This window comes from Acinonyx jubatus, chromosome C2 (assembly GCF_027475565.1).
Source record: "Acinonyx jubatus isolate Ajub_Pintada_27869175 chromosome C2, VMU_Ajub_asm_v1.0, whole genome shotgun sequence".
Classification (NCBI taxonomy): Eukaryota; Metazoa; Chordata; class Mammalia; order Carnivora; family Felidae; genus Acinonyx; species Acinonyx jubatus.
In genome coordinates, this window is record NC_069384.1 from 8,405,622 (window position 1) to 8,423,550 (window position 17,929).

Below are 17,929 nucleotides of genomic sequence, written 5' to 3' on the forward strand. Positions count from 1 at the left end.
GAGGTGCATGGTTACCTAGAACAAAGCGCTCTCTCCCTTGCAGCAAGACAGCACCACCTGAGTTTCTTCTGGGCAGTACATTGGACGGTAGGGGAAGGAGTGTGTGTCACTTTGGTAAGGTGTCTTTCAAGGACGTATCATGCCCTGCTTCGGCTCTCCTCATTTCTACTATCCGGGGTGTGGATTTAATGACTGGAAATGGAAATGCCCCTTAGACCATGAGGTGCCCTTAGGAGTTGAAGCCACACAGCAGCAGAGCAAAAAGATTGAAAGAGCCCAAATCCTGACATCATACCAGCCCTGGATGGCCAACCTCCGGATTTGGACAGAGAAACGTCCTTCTATCTGGTTTCAGCCACTGTTAATTTTGGGTCGTCCAGTCACAGCCATAGCTAAACCTAACAATACAGTTCCCATCAGTGTTCAGGCACAAAGCCATCATCTTCGTCCTGCTGGAATAACCCTGCTGATGGCCAGAATGGGCTTGGAGGTCTATTTTCAACTTTGAAATGGCCAACAACCACCTGAGGAGCTGTTAAAATGCAGGTTCCCAGCTCTAGTAAGTCTGGAAGGCCCTGGAATCTGCATTTTTAACAGGCCTCCTTGGAGGCTCTGCTGGGAATAGGCCACAGACCCCATGTTGATAATGACCCTTGAAAACCACAAGCCTCGGTAGGGAGGGCCTCCAGGCTGCAAAGTCTCCTTGATCTGCACAGAAAGTTCCATTCACTTCTCCTCCAGACACACATGCACGTCACCCCCTAAAAGAAACCTGGACCCTCTGCCAGTCTCTCCTTGATGGTATGGGAAGGGAAGACACTGTATGTTTTTCTTAGTGAATCTATAGCAGCAAAACATGAGCAATCTGCCACAGTGTGGCCGGGGAAGCATTGCCTGCTCTGCTTTTGCTAATGGAGGAAGTACACGAATGGTACGCGGTTTTAATCTGCATATTTGAATACAACTAGGCTCAAGATTTTATACAAAAAATATTACAAAAATTTTTATACAAAAATTTATATGAGTATATAAATATACCTATTTTTATATAAAAAAATAATAAATATACCTTCAAATGGCCAACTTCCAGGAAACAAAGCAAAAAGACTAGGGCTTTGGCATCAGTGAGTCCTGAGTCCAAATCCCCGCTCTGCCACTTCCTGCCAGTGTGACCTTGGGCAGGTCACTTGACCTCTCTGACCTTCAGTTTCTGCATCTGTCAAACAACACCCATTTTATAGGATATAGGGAAACATGTTTGGCACATGGTAGGCCTTTAATGGTCATCATGATTCTATCTCACTCTTTTCCTCATGCGGGCCACTGTCTATAATCTATGCCATTTCTCCACCCATTCTTTTTTTTTTTTTTTACATTTTATTTATTTTTGAGAGAGACACACAGAGAGAGAGACAGAGAGAGAGACAGAGCACAAGTGGGAGGGGGCAGAGAGAGAGAGGGAGACACAGAATCCAAAGCAGGCTCCAGGCTCCGAGCTGTTAGCACAGAGCCCGACACGGGGCTCCAACTGGTGAACTGTGAGATCAAAGTCAGATGCTTAACCAATTGAACCACCCAGGCGCCCCGCTGGTCTGCTGCTTTTAATAAAGTGTTTATATAGCAAAACAAGACAAGGCTTAACTTTGTCACATCATCAGAGACCGTTCTTCCCTTATAGGATGACATTTACAGAGTCCAGGAACTGGCACCTGCCAATGTCTTTGGGGGCCATTATTCAGGCTACCCCAATCATATATCAAGGTTGGCTTAAAATCCATGTCAGGAAATAGAAGAGAAAGTATTCCCTCAAGCCTGAGGATGAAAACCCAAGTGCTAAGGTTGGCACAGCACGACGAAGAAAACCCTTTATCTTTGATGGCAAAGTGTGCCACAGAATACCCCAAACCCAGAGAGAGCCGATGCCATAAGTGGACTGTGTTAGATAATAAATCTCTCTTGTGACTCAGAGAGAGAGATCAACATGCCCATACACAGTATTACTCTTCTCTCTCTCCTCTGCTGTGTCTCTCTACCCCCACCTGTCCCCTATCCCCTCACCCCCCACTTGGCTGGACCACCACACTCATAGAAACCCTTTCCGATTTTGCCCCTGTCCTCAGGAAGAGAGCCTGCAAAGTTAAGAGTTTGGGTTTTGGATGAGAACACAAGCTCTCGAGTCCTCACTTCACCTCCTGGGTGGAGTGGGAGGCCTTGGAGAGATTTCCCCTCCCCCCACCCTGAAAGCTCCGTTTTCTCACGTGCTAGAGGGATACACCTACCTTGAGATAATCTTGAGGGTTGAATCAGGTAAAGCGGACAAAAATCCTGGAATCACAGATCCTGGCCCATATCTGTCCCTGCTGCTCCCTGTCCACACCCCACACCCCGTCCACACTGTGTCCATCTCTCTCCGAACGTCCTCTGTGCTACACACACGGGGCCATGCACACACTTGGTTTTTACTTCACTTCCTGAGAATTTGGCTGATTCATCTTGGGTCCTGGGTTTCTGGCACAGACAACAAAGTATATGGTTATTAGTGAGAAAGGAAAAATTCAGAGGCTCCTAGCTGGAATCATCAGAAGCATTACAATTAAATGGTTTTGAAGGTGGAATGAGGGAGACATAAACTTTTCTCATATTTTAAGGAGTCAAATCATTTAAGGCCCTAAATATTTAGAATGATCAATGTGGAGATCTTGTAACGACCCGAAATTTCCAGAAAGCCATTATTATTTGTCTTCTACTTTCAAATTCTGGTGCCTTTTAAGATTTTTTTTCCCCCTGAATTTACTAAATTTATGAAATCAGTTTGAAAGCTACCTCAGACTGAATTCACTGTCATCTCTGAACGAGAAGATTAAAGTTGATGCTCGTGAAAGACAGATGAACTGCCGTGGGACAAAAAGGCAATCAGAAATAATGGCCTCTGACCACAAAGGGCCACAAATTAAAGAATTGTCAATCCGAGATAGAGATTCTATCAGTGACGAATCTGTCATTTCACTTGCCTACCGATCTAGCACAATTATGGGAAAACTAACAGAAGTGACCTGAGTGAACAGACAGACTGGGGCCATTTGTTTCTTAAGTGAAATTTCCAGGCACCTAGCCCCAGCCTGTGCTTTTCCATCACTGCTGACTGGCAGTTGGCAGAGAGAGATGACCTTTACTTAACCTTGAGAATAACTCTATTCCTTCCTGGCCAGAATAAGGAATGGATGTCAAGGCCTATTGACAATCCATTTGCAGGAGTTACTGAATGTTTGGTCTAAGTGGATGATATCTCTGCCTTTCTGAACTTTATTTTACAAAATAAATATCTCTCCTAGGCCGTCTTGGAAGTTAGTGAAGGCCACACACCATGTACGGATGCCTGACAAATTTAAGAGGTAACTTTTACCTGTTTTGTTTTGGTTTCAGGTTGTTTCTTGGGTTTTTTTCTTGCTCAAACATTCATCTGAATGAATATAGAGAAATAACCAACTTTCATCTGCCACTTCTTATGGGAAGACAATCTACTTTCGTTCTTTTGGGCATTTAGAAAATGTTCGTTGCTGTCAGCAACCCAAAAGGTAAGTGATTCCAAAACAAATGCTAAATCAAGCACTGCTTCTCGACTTAACTCCTTTTCCCCCAAAATCCCTGTGTAATGATTTGTTCAAAGATCTGAAGTAAACGAAATCGGATCAGATATCCCATCCCTCAAAGAAAATGGTTTCAGTGAAGTTAAATCCCCAAACTTGCCCTCTTTTTCACCTCTCCAAGCCATCCTTATCAGAAGCTTCTTGTCACCAATAAGATTAGTGGTAGTTAGTGCATTGGGCTAGATCAGATTTTTCATGTTGGATTAATCATGAAAATGCCAAAAACCAAATAACTTATGTGATTGAAAGGTGCTGAAGAGCCCATCAGCCACACAGTCTATGGATCAACAGACCATATCAGAAATGCCCTTGATTAAAGTTCGTAAGATTTTGGCTAAGATCATTTCATGATTACAGCATTTTAAATCTACATAAGTAATGAATGTGGAATGGTATCTAATGACGGATACTTTAAATATTTGCATTGTTTTTAATCAGTATCATTTATTTTAAAAGTAATACACATGCATCATAGAGATTTATTTATTTTTTTATTCTTTATTTATTTTTGAGAGAAAGACAGAGAGACAGGGTACGAGCAGGGGAGGAACAGAGAGAGAGGGAAACAGAATCCGAAGGAGGCTCCAGGCCCTAAGCTGTTAGCAGAGAGCCTGACGCGGGGCTCGAACCCACAAACTGCAAGTTCATGACCTGAGCTGAAGTCGGACGCTTAGCTGACCGAGCCACCCAGGCACCCTGAGAATTTTTAAATTATAGAAAACAAATAAAACTAAATCAACCATAACCCATCACTCAAAGATATTCTTAATTGTCTTCTATAAGCCCTTCTACATGTGTGTGCAAACAAACAAAAAACAAAAAATACTGTGAATATAATTTTGTGTGCCTCGTTTTTCAAATAACATTATATTATGAGCAGTTAATAATTGCATAATATTGTGGCATATGGATGCACCATAATTTCACAAATTCTCTATTAACGGACTCTAAGGATGGTTCTAATTTTCATTTTTATAAATGTCAGTGTAACAAATATCCCTGTATAGAAATCTTTGTTCTTATCTCTGATTATATCTCTTGGAAATGTATTTGAAGGGTAAGTGATATGAAATTTCTTAAAGCTCTTATTACCTATCACCAAATTGCCAGGAAGCTAACCTCCGTTTTTACATTTCCACCAGCAAAGCGTGACTGTTCATTTGTCAACATCATGTATTGCTAACCTATTTATTTATTTAATATGCATTTTAAGCTTTAACTATTCAAAAAAATGATCGTAGATCTCCTATGATCATTTTCAGAATAACTAAATAAGTTCAAAGAAATTTGAAGGCAATGATCTCTAGGAATTTAGTGAGACTTATTTAACATGTAAACCAGAACTAAGAGCTTCCTGGCAGGTCTGGGAGGTAGAAATGACTTATCTGTAGGGCATAACTTAAAGTTTCACCAAACTCATGCAGGAAATCCCCTTCACATACAAAGTAATTATTTTACAATAATGAAAAAGGTTATGGGGCTGGTTCAAACTTTGAACCCACCTAAGTTATCTTTTGCAAACAATGTGCAATAACTCTCTGGAATATACAAAGACCTTCACCTGCAGTGAAAAGAGCCTAGCAAAGTCTGTTAAAGTAACAGAATGCAAGGAGACGACAATGATCTCATTTTAGACACAAGCCAGTCGTTAAAGACGTATAGACCATCCTGTTCAATAGATCTCAGTTACATTTTTTTTTAAGTTTATTTTGAGAGAGACTGTGTGCATGCACATGCAGGGAAAAGGCAGAGAGAAAGGGAGAGAGAGAATCTCAAGCAGGCTCCATGCTGTCAGTGCAGAGCCCAACACAAATGGCAAAATCATGACCTGAGCCAAGATCAAGAGTTAGATGCTCCACCGACTGAGCCACCCAGGCACCACATTTTTTTTTTAAAGGATACAGAAACCACAATTCTAAAATAATGCTTAAATTACATAATTTTCCTTTGGGGGACTTACAAGATACTTTAGAAATATTTAGAGCCTTAGCATCATTGTCGTTATGAACAGTTGTTGAAGCACAGACCGGTTGATAGAAGGCCAGATCAACCAACCATGTTACCCAATCCCTATTCTTATTTAAAAAAGGAGTGCACACCTGTGATGAGCACCAGGTGTTGTATGGAAGTGTTGATTCACTATACTGTGCAACTGAAACTAATATACTGTATGTTAACTAACTGAAATTTAAATGAAAACTTTAAAAAAGGAAAAATGATGGATTAGAATCCTCTTTTCCATTCTTTAGTTTTTTTTCCCTAGTTGCAAGATACAGTATCTTTTTTTTTAAATTTTTTTTTTAACGTTTATTTATTTTTGAGACAGAGAGAGACAGAGCATGAACGGGGGAGGGTCAGAGAGAGAGGGAGACACAGAATCTGAAACAGGCTCCAGGCCCCGAGCAGTCAGCACAGAGCCCGACGCGGGGCTCGAACTCACGGACCGCGAGATCGTGACCTGAGCCGAAGTCGGACGCTTAACCGACTGAGCCACCCAGGCGCCCCAAAAGATACAGTATCTTTTTAAAAAATATTTATTTATTTTTGAGAGAGAGAGAGGAGTGAGCAGGGGAGGGGCAGAAAGAGGGGGACATAGGATCCAAAGTGGGCTCTGTGCTGACAGCAGACAGCCCAATGTGGGGCTTGAACTCAGAAACCAGGAGATCACGACCTGAGCCAAAGTCAGATGTTTAACCGACAGAGCCACCCAGGCACCCTGCAAAGTGTAGTATCTTTGAGAAAATCCTTCTTTATTTCTTTTAAAGATTTTGTTTTTTTTTTTTAAACATTTATTTATTATTGAGAGACAGAGAGACACAGAGTGTGAGCAAGGTAGGGGCAGAGAGAGGGGGAGACATAGAATCCGAAGTAGGCTCCAGGCTCCGAGCTGTCAGCACAGAGCACGATGCGGGGCTCGAACTCACAAACTGCAAGATCATGACCTGAGCCGAAGTCATTGGCCCAACCAACTGAGCCACCCAGGGGCCCCTTGTTTTTGTTTTTTAAGTAAACTCTATGCCCAATGTGGGGCTCTAGCTTATGACCCTGAGATCAAGAGTCTCATGCTCTAATGACTGAGCCAGCCAGGTGCCCTGAAAATCCTTCTTTAAATCAAATTCCATCCTGGCAACATTTTGTCTCAACCAGTAAGTGCCCAAGGTACAAGAAATGTCTTTTTTTTTTTCTTTAATGTTATTTATTTTGAGGGAAAGAGATGGAGGAGGGGCAGAGAGAGAGGAAGACTGAGGGAATCCCAAGCGGGCTCAGCACTGTCAGCACAGAGCTCAACGCGGGGCTCGAACTCATGAACCATGAGATCGTGACCTGAGCCAATATCAAGAATTTGACACTTAACTGACTGAGCCACCCGGGTGCCCCACAAGAAGTTCCTTTAAAAAAGGTTTGCAGACCTTTACAAGAAAGCTGTTTTTTTTTTTAACTTTTTTGTTAACATTTATTTATTTTTGAGACAGAGAGAGACAGAGCATGAACAGGGAAGGGTCAGAGAAAGAGGGAGACACAGAATCGGAAACAGGCTCCAGGCTCTGAGCTGTCAGCACAGAGCCTGACGCGGGGCTCGAACACACGGACCTCGAGATCATGACCTGAGCCCAAGTCGGGCTGCCCAAGCTTAACTGACTGAGCCACCCAGGTGCCCCAAGAAAGCTGTTATGAAAATCCCTGTTTCAGAACTGGACTTTAGTAGAGATACTGCTATCACAATGTCCTGGATCCAGCCATTAAGCCCTCCCCATGGAGTCCAGGATGAAGCGGTCCCTTTTTGGCTGTGCATGTGTTATAGGAAAGGGGCAGGTAGGAAGCCCTGATGCGACACTTAAAGCACTTCAGTAGCTTCTCCTTGCCCTTCAAATGCACTCCCGGGATGGGGCCTCTGACTGCCCACCCTGCCTGCCCGACCTGTCTCCCCTTGCTCCGCCCACCCCACCTGCCCCACCTGTCTCCCTTGCTTCGCCCACCCCGCCTGCCCTACCTGTGTCCCCTTACTTCTGCCTCCACCTCCGCTAGGTTCTTTTCTGTTTTAGCCCTCCAGGTTCTCTCTCCCCTCAGGGCCTTTGCATCCGCTGTTCCTTTGCCTGGAAAGCTCCATCCCCAGCTCTGCCTGGTTGGTTCCTCCTCACCCTTTAGGTCACATCACACCACCCTTCTTAGACCAAGTTTTTCCCATTATTCTCCATCATGTTTTTCATGGCACAAATTGCAATTTGTAATTTAGAGCAATGCTTCTCAAAATTTCTGGAGTATAGGATGAATTTTTCTAAATTTCCAGCCCATTGCAGATCTATATTTTTGTAAAATATATTAGAAATGAATTACTAGAAAAATAAAATGAAAAAAAGACAAACAATAGAAGCCAGATTTTTTTTTTTTTTTTACTAGACTCAATGAACATAAGATTACTCTATCAAATCACTATAGAAGTTTCTAGGGGTGCCTGAGTGGCTCAGTTGGGTAAACGTCTGACTTTGGCTCAGGTCATGATCTCACAGCTTGTGAGTTCAAGCCTCTTGTCAGTCTCTGTGCTGACAGCTCAGAGCCTGGAGCCTGCTTTGGATTCTGTGTCTCCCTCTGTTTCTGCCCCTCCCCGCCCTCTCTCTCTCAAAAATAAGCATTAAAAAAATAAAAATAAATAAAAAAAGTTTCTAAACACTTCTCTCAACTTCTGTGTTACCTCAACTCAAGCTGGTAACACAGATCTGTGGCTCAGCTCTAGTCCACAGACCCTACTAGCCCATGCAGCTGGATAATCATTGGTTTGTCCCCACTGGACTATTAACTCCATAGGGGAAGGGACCTCATCTGTCTTATTCACCACATGTCCCTAAGGCCTAAAATGGTACCTGGCAGGTGCTAGGTGTTCAACACATTTCTATTGAATGGCGTGAGTGGTTGAATGAACAACCGGTCACTATAAAAGAGGGTGTGTAGAAAAGAGGGGTCCGATGGGCGGATTGGCTGGGTTGGTCACTGTTGGCCAAGTGGCTGGGTGCTGGTGGTGAAGTCTGCAGGCATCATGGGGGACCACCAGGGGCCCAGGAATGACTCAGCAGTGCTCTCCCTGCCCAGGCTCATGAGAGGCCCCAGGAGCGGGCTTTGCCAACATAGCAGCCTGGTTTTATCCCAGAGTAGCTCTGCTCGGCCTGTCCCCCGTGCTCCGACTGGTAACCCTCTGATCTCTGATCAGATTCCCTCTGAGGACCCCGAGTAGAAATTCCACTCAAGATCCATTGCCGTGCACTGGGAGGGGGGCAACGGGCTACCTGAGGGGAGTTTCAGAGAGTGAGTCTGGGGAGTCAGGTTTGGGTGGAGTCAGCTGGCGGTCAGCGGCCCTCTGCTCGGGAGCGGGCCATGCAGCCTCAACACTGGGCCCCAGAGGGAGGTCAGCAGGGACTCAGGCCCGAAACAGAGACAGAATCTGCAGGGTGGGGGTGGGGGAAGCCGCTGGTGGGCTTGCAAAGGTGGCCCCTGCTGTGTAGGGAAACGTGAATTGAGGAGAGAGCTGGCTCAGATAGAAACCCACAGCGGAGCTAAGGCAACTAAACTTTTCTGGACTTAGCAGCCTGGCCAGGAGAAATGTTGTGGGCAAAACACACAGTACAGAGAGAAACAGGCAAGGGGGGGCGGGGGGCTGGCCCCAGGGGCCTCCAGGACAGGACGGGGAGGTAACGGCGAGGTCACACAGGCCTGAGCAGCCAGGCCTCTTTCTCACAGGGGTTGGGAGACAGCCCGGGACCAAGAGGCAGCTGCAGAAGAAAAGCCTGCAGGAAGGAGAGAAGAGGGAAGCGGAGATGTGAGGATGAGGATAGGAGGGTGGGCCGGGCCCGACCACCGTCTGAGCAGAGCCACTGGGTCCGACATTCAAGTCAGGCCATGGGGTAACCTTGGAAGACGTGCTCAAAACTCCCTGTTTAAAATGCCCCTGGGAAAGGCAGACAGGCCGGGAAAGCGATCTTGTACAGTCTCCAGGGAGTCTGTCGTGTGCCCAGATTCCCTACTTTGTTTCTTTCTGTGTATTTTCCTGCGGCAGGGAGCAGCAAGATGTTTCAAATAAAAAAGGCCTACTGTTTGGGGCGCCTGGGTGGCTCAGTCAGTTGAGCATCTGACTTCCCCTCGAGTGATGATCTCACGGTTGGCGAGTTCCAGCCCCACATCGGGCTCTCTGCCGTCAGGGCAGAGCCCGCTTCGGACCCGCTGTCCCCCTCTCTCTGCCTCTCCCCCTGCTTGTGCTCTCCCATAAATAAAAAAATTAAAAGGTCTACGCTTAAGTTGACCTATGAGAACGTGTGATTTCTGTAGGTAAATGAGAACAGCCGTTTCACGTGGCTCCACCTAAGGTATTGAGTCTAGGATAGAAAGCAGAGGGGAGTCAGGAAGACACATTCCATCGTCACTCAGCCCAGGGTGGGCGGTGGAACCTGGTGCCACAGGCCACAGAAAGCAGTGGAGCTTGGAAGAGGCACGGTGGCTGCATCGCCCAGTGCAGAGGGAGGGAGGAACAGGACAAGGGGGCAGGCCTAGAACGACAAGGAAGACAGGGGCTTCTCTGGCAAGAGGATGGGCTCCGGGCGGTCGGCACCCCAGGCCAGGCCCTTCCAGGGCGTCACGCCGGCCCGTGCAACTGGCTTGTGGACACAACGGTGTAACCTTAGCCACAGCGCCGCGTCTGTGATGTAGGAAGCGTAAGTCTGCAATGCTCTTAACTGTGTGGCCGTGGGCAGCCCTGTGCTAAACGTCCACCCCCGAGTGTTGAGGATGCCTGTTCCGGCCACCGCGCAAATAGAATCACCCACTCTTGGAACCCCCAGAAGTGCTGGTGAAAGGGGCCAGCTTTCCGAAGGACAGACCTGAGGCCCCCATGTCTATGCCAGGAGTCCTCCCCCTCTCTGAGGTGGGAGAAACTATAACCTCACCTTCCATTGTCACCCCAGATCTTCCCTTTCTTCCTCACTGATGTCAGGCTGGTAGGCAGCAGAGGCAGAGAACAGGGTCACTTACTTGCTGCAATGCTCATTCACCTGGGGCTGGACAGACACTCTCTTGTTCTACTCTTGAGGTCCTTCCTCAGGCCAACCCGTGGCTGTGGGTTCCTTGCTCCTCCCTCAGCACTCTCTGACAGGGCCACCCCTCCTGCGTGCCACCAACAGAATCCCGGGGTCTTGGGCACTGCCCCCAAGTGTCTCCAGCAAGGGTTGAACGGTTTTCTCATGTGTCAAGTGGGCACCATAACAGTCATGACATCATAGGGTCTTGTGAGACTGTCACAACAGAAGTCCTTAGAACAGCATCTGGCACATGGTAGGTATTCTATCGGTGTCATATGAGTATGTATTACTCTTGTTGAAAAAAACATAACATCTCAGGGCAGGAACCGTGAGATCATGACCTGAGCCAAAATCGAGAGTTGGACACTCAACTGACTGAGCCACCCGGGCGCCCTATTCCAAGTTTTTATTTAAGTTCCAGCTAGTTAACATACACTGCAGTATTAGTTTCGGCTTCTATAGATCTCCTTATTTTAAACTTTTGTGTGGCGAGAACATCTATAGGGCAAGAATGCAGCCAGGTGTCAGGAATGCAGCGGAACCAGGAATTGACCAACCAACAGGTTTCTTGGCCGCTCATCTCTGTTCCTCCAAGCACGTCTGTTTCATTTCTCATCTCTCCACAGATCAACCTTGTCTACTGCAGGGCCAGACGTGTCCAGTCACAACTCCAAAATGCTCGTGGTATAGACCCACCCACGTTCCTAGGTTGGCTTCCCTGGTGAACTGAGGGATGGTCCCCAAAGAAGAGGGAAATGATTGTGAGTTGGACGTACCCCCCCCACAAAAGATGTCTACTAGAGGACAAAAGAGAGCATCAGTAGGAATTCATCGCATGCCGATATCAAAATGACAGTCGGAATTTCTGTTCTTTCTGAAATGAAAAAGCAAAAAACTAAAACATTAGATGTCACTATCGGTAGAATTAAATCAAGATATCTCTTGGACTAATGCAAAACGTTATTTTCTTTTATTTGGACCTGAAGTTGGAAGCCATTGCACTCCAAATAACAACCAAGGCACAATGGCATAAAAAAAAGGCACAGTCCTGATCTCAAGGGCTTGGACTATTCAAAAGCTATTTTAAAATTTCTGAAGTTATTTTTATTGCATCTACTGTTACCTTCTTGTTGCGTTTTAAATATTTCGTTGGATGTATGAGGTGAAGAAGATATCTTTTCTTTTTTTTGTGTGGGTTTTTTTTGTTTGTTTGTTTGTTTGTTTTTTGAGACAGAGAGAGACAGAGCATGAGCGGGGAAGGGACAGAGAGAGAGAGACACACACACACAGAATCCGAAGCAGGCTCCAGACTCTGAGCTGTTAGCACAGAGCCCAACGTGGGGCTCAAACTCGTGAACCCGTGAGATCAAGACCTGAGCAGAAATCGGACGCTTAACCTACTTGAGCCACCCAGGCATCCCAGAAGATAGCTTTTCTGAGTGATGCGCTTGGAAGTGGTCAAATCATAGTGAAAAGTACTCAGGGTGATCAAAGTAACTGACAAATAAAACCGCTATTCCAGTGAGCTTTGTGGCTTCCCTTGTGCACAGAATAATTGTGCTCATTTTCCTGGTTAATTGAGGAAATCCTCCGTGTATCTCCTATTTTTATTTTAGTTTTATTTGTTTTTTTTTTTTTTCCAACGTTTTTAATTTATTTTTGGGACAGAGAGAGACAGAGCATGAACGGGGGAGGGGCAGAGAGAGAGGGAGACACAGAATCAGAAGCAGGCTCCAGGCTCCGAGCCATCAGCCCAGAGCCCGACGCGGGGCTCGAACTCACGGACCCCGCGATCGTGACCTGGCTGAAGTCGGACGCTTAACCGACTGCGCCACCCAGGCGCCCCATTTTAGTTTTATTTGAAAGAGCCAGCAGAGAAGCAAATGGAAGAGTAAGAAAGAGCAATTCATTAAACATGGGATTCTCAGGGCACCTGGGTGGCTCAGTCTGTTAAGTGTTTGACATCAGTTCAAGTCACGTTCTCACAGTTCTTGAGTTTGAGCCCCGCGTCGGGCTCTGTGCTGACAGCTCAGCCGGGAGCCTCCTTCGGAATCTGTGTCTCCTCTCTCTCTCCCTCTGGCTCTCCCCCGCTCACACCCTGTCTCTGTCTCTCAAAAATAAATAAATGATTAAAAAAATTTTAATATAAATAAATAAATAAAATTAAAACTTAGTGGGGGGGAATGTAAATCTACAGAAACCAAAAGCAGATTTGTGGTTGCTCAGGGCTGGGGTGGGAGAGGAAGGAGCTGATAACTAAAGACTGTGGGGTTTCCTTTCGAGATGATGAAATGTTCTAAAATTTACTGTGGTGAGAGTTGCACGTATTTGTGAATGTACTAAAAAAAAACACTGAGTTGTACAATTTAAATGAATGAATTACAGTATATGTGAATTCCATCTCAATAAAGCTGCTAAAAAATTAATGGTTGGATGGAGGAAAACTGGTTTTAAAACAAAAAGCTATCTGGAACACCTGGGTGGCTCAGTTGGTTAAGCATCCGACTCTTGATTTTGGCTCAGGTGGTGATCTCATAGCTTGTGGGATCGAGCCCCATATTGGGCTCTGTGCTGACAGCACGGAGCCTGCTTGGAATTCTCTGTCTCTCCCTCTCTCTGCTCCTGCCCCACTCCTCTCTCTCTCTCTCTCTCTGGATTAATAAGTAAACTTAAAAAAAAAAAAAAAGCAATTTAAGTCAGCCACATCTATATCGTCTTAAATATGGAAAACTAGGAAGGGCTGGTTAGGACTAACTTGGTCTCTCTCTCTCTCTTTTTTTTTTTAATTTTTTTTTTTTAGATGAGCTCCCTGCCCGATATGGGGCTTGAACTCATGACCTCGAGATCAAGAGTCATATGCTGTACTGACTGAGCCAACCAAGCACCCCTCACCTGTTCTCTTGATAAAGACTTCTCTTGTATTGACAAACCCGCTTTCTAATGGTGAGTGAATTTATATTCTTTGTATTCTTATATGTTATAAGGATGTATACTTCTTTTTAAGTTTATTTTTATTTATTTTGAGAGAGAGCGAGTAAGCAGGGAAGGGGGCCTGGAAAGAGGGAGAGAGAGAGAATCCCAAGCAGGCTCCACACTGTCAGTGCAGAGCCTGACGTGGCTCAAACTCATGAACTGTGAGATCATGACCTGAGCCAAAGTCAAGAGTCAGACGCTTAACCGACTGAGCCACCCAGGTGCCCCTAAGAATATATATTCTTATGCAATAAATAATTATTTTAAAATGTTAAGTTAGCCCAAAATATGGAATCCCAAATAATTACTTTCCATTTCATAAACCTAAGCAAGTAGGTCATTAGCTGTCCTATATGTCTTTGTATTAAATATTTGCCATTTTACAAATAACAAGTTTTCCACAAAACATGTTCTGGGCAGAGCTTTAGAACACGGCCATGGTTTATCAAAACATGAAAAGTGTGACTGAATTCAGGGAGCCCATCTGACTCAGAGAACATAATTTCTGTTCAGCCACTGGCAAATGAGAACGTCAAACATTGTGGCAATTTTTAAAGCAAACCAAAGCGGACAGTGAAGAGCGTATGGTAACTTCTCTTAAAGCTGAAGCCGGTCTCTTTGGGACACTAGGGTGTTGTAAAAAAGAAAGAAGATGTAGTCATCACTTCCCGTCTAAACACTAAGACATAATGGACACTATTCCAAAAGCCGCTCCTTCTAGGGACTAAGTACCTTGGAGACCTCAGAAAGAACAGGCAGCAACAGGAGGAATCCAAATAGAAAGAAAAGAAAACTGAGACCCCAGCCCCCTCCTGCCACAGCCTGGTTTATTAAGGGTTGTAAAAACCCCGAGGCCCAGGAATTCTGGTGAGCCCCTCAAATTCCCAAAGGCAGGCAGGAAGCTAGAAGTTTCCTTGTTTTGAGAGAAAGTTTTCTCCAAATCCCAGTGGAAAACCAGTCCAGAGACCAGGAAGTGAAACTGATGTGGATGCTTTGTTTGTTGGGGCAAATCGTCTGAATTTCTGAAATTAACCTGTGCCGCGAAAACATCCTGCTGGAAGGCTGTGGGTTGAATTCAAATCTCAAGGTGTCAGGTCAGGGATAGGCTATGACACGGGGTAGTTGATGAGCCCAAGGCCACCCCAGAAGAACTGGGCAAGGCCTATAGGCCCTCCTGGGAAACAGCCACGGAGCTCCAGAAGACAGCCACGGAAGTGCTGTCCAGGAACTGAGAGCCTCAGCCTGGTATCCTGTGCAAATAACTACCTTAGACTTTTTACTAACCCCAAAATAAATTTATTTCCAGATTGTAGGGGGAAATGGAGCAAACATAATGCTTTCTCTGAGATCAAAGCCAAGGCAGGGATACAAACCTTGCTCATTTAGACTCTCGCCCAGGCGCAGACAGGAATGCCAGAGAGCTCACAGCGGTCTCATTTCCTGAGGGCTGAAACTCACAGGAGATGGTGTCTTCAGAAGTTATGTTTGTGAGACATCACACTCCAGTAACTTCGTGACTGATATTCAATTGTCCTGCCTATGCCAGTGTTTGTTCAGGCCAACTCTGACGAAGAATGAACGTGTGTTTATATTTAGAAAATTTCTGCATTTGAGTGTGTTTGCTCTTAAATCACTTCAAGTGGCTTTCTTGATTTTAGCAAACTAAAATGATTTATACTAAAGCTAACCATACACATACCCTATGACCCAGGGACTGCTCCTAGATATGTACTCAATAGAAATGCACACACATATGCACAAAAGGCATATTCAAAAGAATTCATAGCGGAATTATCCATAATAGCCAAAACCCTGGAAGCAATCCAAACATCCATCGACAATAGAATGGATAAGTAGTGATATACTCCTACAATAGAATACCCTAGAACAATGAGTGACTCTTAGGTACACAATCTTGAGTAAAAGAAACCAGACACAAATAAGCACACACTGTATGGTAAATTTCAAAACTGGGCAAGAAAAATCAGTGGTATTAGAAGTCAGAATAGTGGCTATCCTTGGGGAAGGGAGTGAGTGTGTTAGCTAGGGGAACACATAAAAGGAGCTTCTGGGGTGATGATAATCTATTTCTTAACCTGGCTTGTATTTATTTTTTTTTTAATTTTTTATTTATTTATTTTTTTATTTTTGGGACAGAGAGAGACAGAGCATGAACGGGGGAGGGGCAGAGAGAGAGGGAGACACAGAATCGCAAACAGGCTCCAGGCTCTGAGCCATCAGCCCAGAGCCCGACGCGGGGCTCGAACTCACGGACCGCGAGATCGTGACCTGGCTGAAGTCGGACGCTTAACCGACTGCGCCACCCAAGCGCCCCAACCTGGCTTGTATTTAAAAAAAAATTTTAGTGTTGTATTTATTTTTGAGAGAGAGAGAGAGAGAGAGAGAGAGAGAGAGAGAGAGTGTGTGCGCACGCACAAGTGGGGAAGGGCCAGAGAGAGGGACAGAGGATCCAAATCGGGCTCCATGCTGACAGCAGTTAGCCCAATATGGGGCTTGAATTCATGAACCCAGATCACACCTGAGCCAAAGTCAGACGCTCACTGACTGAGCCACTCAAGGCATCCCCCTGGCTTGTATTTTAAAGGCTGTGTTCTATTTTAAAATTCATCAAGTACCGGGAAACCCAGTTAGCTTAGTTGGTAGAGCGTGGGACCCTTGATTTAGGGATTGTGAGTTCAAGGCCCATGTTGGGTTGAGACATTACTTAAAAACAAAATCTTTAATAAAAAAAATAAAATTCATCAAGCACTTATGATTTGTTCACTTTTCTGTATCTGTTGTATGCTGATAAATGTATTTTAAAAAATATCTTTTGGGACGCCTGGGTGGCGCAGTCGGTTAAGCGTCCGACTTCAGCCAGGTCACGATCTCGCGGTCCGTGAGTTCGAGCCCCGCGTCGGGCTCTGGGCTGATGGCTCAGAGCCTGGAGCCTGTTTCCGATTCTGTGTCTCCCTCTCTCTCTCTGCTCCTCCCCCGTTCATGCTCTGTCTCTCTCTGTCCCAAAAATAAATAAATGTTGAAAAAAAAATATCTTTTAACGATCTATATGGTAGGTGTAACTATTGGGTCAGTATATTGTTTGTGGAAAACTATGTAAAAATTTTGCATTTGCAGGTGTAGTTGATGTACTTGGAGAGACCCCCAAATTATGACAGCTGGTGACCATTATTGTTTGGTATTGTTAGTAATGAGCCCCAAGTCTTACACCTAACTTAAATCTGGGTCATAACCCTACCACATTGTTCAAAATGTAATCTTGCAGTTTAAAGTAACTTAAGATACTCACAGAAAGATCTAACTTCCTGATGGCCTGGATCTCAGCAAATGGTCTTCCTTTCGTGTCTTACTTTGGAACTGAAGTCATCATCCTGAACATACACCTGAGACCTCTTCACCTTTTTGTGATGGATGGCTCAGAGGTCACTGCAAGTGTGCAGAAGACAAGGCCTTGAGAAACCCAGAGAGTCAAAAACGAAGGGTGTCAGGGAAGAAACCAAATGATTTCTTTAGAGCTTTCTCCTTTGAGTTGATTTTTTTTTTAATATGGGTTTTTTTTTCATGCCAAAAAAAGATTGCATTATTTGTTTAGTGGCTTAATGGGCAAAGAAAAGATACAAATACTGTTTTAGTAGTTGAGTCTCAGCTTTTTAAACAGCTTTATTGGGGTGTAGCTTATGTACCATATATTTACCCAATCGTGGCACTGCACAATTCAATAATTTTAGGAAATTTATAGAATTGTGCAACAATCACCATAATCCAGTTTTAGAACATTTCCATCACCCCAAAAATTTCTTTGCACCCATTGTCAGTCAATCCCTGTTGTAGGAGGGCACTCACTCCCAGCACTAAGCAAGCATTCTGCATTATACACATATATATAATGTATAATGCATGTTATATAGCCATATATAATATATAATTATATATTATATATATTATATATATATTTAATGTATATATAATGTATAATGCATGTTATATAGCCATATATAATATATAATTATATATTATATATTATAATATATATAATATATATAATATTATATATATTATATATTATGCTTTGTGATTAAAGACTTGCCTTTTCTCTTTTTTTTCTTTTGTTTTTTCTTGCTTACTTAGATTTATGGTCAGGGCCTATTAACAAGAAACAAGCATGCCTTTCAATCTGCTGAGGAGCTCAGCACAGTGGGACAGAAGGCAGAACTTTTGATTTTCTTTACC

At 44.4% G+C, this 17,929-nt stretch overlaps 1 long non-coding RNA gene across 1 annotated transcript; it reads left to right on the top strand.

The window, feature by feature from the left end:
• Positions 1 to 3,402: 3,402 nt before the first annotated feature.
• Positions 3,403 to 15,791, top strand: LOC128315110 (uncharacterized). The gene is made up of 2 exons (XR_008297537.1): positions 3,403 to 3,575; positions 13,509 to 15,791. It is a non-coding gene; the product is annotated as an uncharacterized LOC128315110 (long non-coding RNA).
• The last annotated feature ends 2,138 nt before the right edge of the window (positions 15,792 to 17,929 follow it).